The sequence below is a fragment of the Salvelinus alpinus genome, chromosome 4 (assembly GCF_045679555.1).
Source record: "Salvelinus alpinus chromosome 4, SLU_Salpinus.1, whole genome shotgun sequence".
Taxonomy (NCBI): domain Eukaryota; kingdom Metazoa; phylum Chordata; class Actinopteri; order Salmoniformes; family Salmonidae; genus Salvelinus; species Salvelinus alpinus.
In genome coordinates this window covers 7,174,506-7,176,725 of record NC_092089.1, presented here as the reverse complement: position 1 = coordinate 7,176,725, position 2,220 = coordinate 7,174,506, and positions in this window count along the sequence as shown.

Below are 2,220 nucleotides of genomic sequence, written 5' to 3'. Positions count from 1 at the left end.
AGTAGTCTACCTAACCTGCTCATCACCATGTAGTAGTAGTAGTAGTAGTCTACCTAACCTGCTCATCACCATGTACTAGTAGTAGTAGTAGTAGTCTACCTAACCTGCTCATCACCATGTAGTAGTAGTAGTAGTAGTCTACCTAACCTGCTCATCACCATGTACTAGTAGTAGTAGTAGTAGTAGTCTACCTAACCTGCTCATCACCATGTACTAGTAGTAGTAGTAGTCTACCTAACCTGCTCATCACCATGTACTAGTAGTAGTAGTAGTAGTCTACCTAACCTGCTCATCACCATGTACTAGTACTAGTAGTAGTAGTCTACCTAACCTGCTCATCACCATGTACTAGTAGTAGTAGTAGTCTACCTAACCTGCTCATCACCATGTACTAGTAGTAGTAGTAGTCTACCTAACCTGCTCATCACCATGTACTAGTACTATTAGTCTACCTACCAGCCCGTTCCCTTGTTAGTGCTCTACCTGTGACCAGGACCCATAGGGCTCAACAGTAGTGCACTATATAGGCAATAGGGTGCTATTTTGGACTCTTTCTGCTGTCTGGTTGCTATCACAGCTGACTGTAACCTCTCGGTCACTCTTTACTGTCCTCGCTAGCTGCCAGTGTATGTTAGTGAGGTTGAACATCTCCAGCAGTGTATCAAGCACCCACAGATGTACTGTACAGGTCACTGTTGCTCAATGGGAAATAGCATGCCTCTTTGTCTCAATAAAGTTTCAGTTGAATCAGCAGAAAGTAGTGTTAATGGAACCTGGTTAAATATCACCCAGCTGCACAACAACCCATCAGGGAGAGAGTACCTCCATGCCGGGCCAATCAGGGAGAGGCTACCACCATGCCGGGCCAATCAGGCGACGGGCCTCCAGCAGGCTTGGTGCATCTGAAGGGACAAGGGCTGTATCTATACATGGCTCTGTGAGGGACTGAACACATTCCCCTGAAACCAGCAGCAGATGCTCCACTCAGATGTTTCCTGCAGTTATATTTGTCTCTCGTTAGATTTACGGCTAAATGTATTTTGGATTGCGCTACCGCAAGGAAAAGCAACTCCCTGAAGTCACTGTTCTACCATGGCTAGGGGTGCGATCAGTGTGGTAGTTAAAAGCTTTTAAAAAATCTCCAAACACCCTTTAAGTCTCTCTCTCTATCTCTTTATCTCCATCTCGCTCTCTCACTCTCATTCTCTCTCACTCCCACTCACCCAGCTACAGCAGTCTTCCAGAGGTGTCTGTGTTGTCCCTGTCAGTGCCGGTATAGTGGCATCTCTCCCCTGTCATATCACCCAGCCAGGACAGCATCTCCCCCCAGCCAGGACAGCATCTTCCCCCCAGCCAAGACATCACCTCTCCCCTGTCATATCACCCAGCCAGGACAGCATCTCCCCCCAGCCAGGACAGCATCTCCCCCCCAGCCAGGATATCACCTTTCCCCAGCCAGGACATCACCTCTCCCCTGTCATGTCACCCAGCCAGGACAGCATCTCCCCCCAGCCAGGACAGCATCTCCCCCCCAGCCAGGACATCACCTTTCCCCAGCCAGGACATCACATCTCCCCTGTCAGGTCACCCAGCCAGGACATCACCTCTCCCCTGTCAGGTCCCCAGCCAGGACATCATCTCCCCCCCAGCCAGGACATCATCTCCCCCAGCCAGGACAGCATCTCTCCCCTGTCAGGTCCCCAGCCAGGACAGCATCTCCCCCAGCCAGGACATCACCTTTCCCCTGTCAGGTCCCCAGCCAGGACAGCATCTCCCCCCAGCCAGGACATCGCCTCTCCCCTGGCAGGTCACCCAGCCAGGACAGCATCTCCCCCCAGCCAGGACATCACCTCTCCCCTGTCAGGTCACCCAGCCAGGACATCACCTCTCCCCTGTCAGGTCACCCAGCCAGGACAGCATCTCTCCCCCAGCCAGGACAGCATCTCCCCCAGCCAGGACAGCATCTCCCCCCAGCCAGGACAGCATCTCCCCCCAGCCAGGACATCACCTCTCCCCTGTCAGGTCACCCAGCCAGGACAGCATCTTCCCCCCAGCCAGAACATCACCTCTCCCCTGTCAGGTCACCCAGCCAGGACAGCATCTCCCCCCAGCCAGGACAGCATCTCCCCCAGCCAGGACAGCATCTCCCCCCAGCCAGGACAGCATCTCCCCCAGCCAGGACAGCATCTCCCCCCAGCCAGGACAGCATCTCCCCCAGCC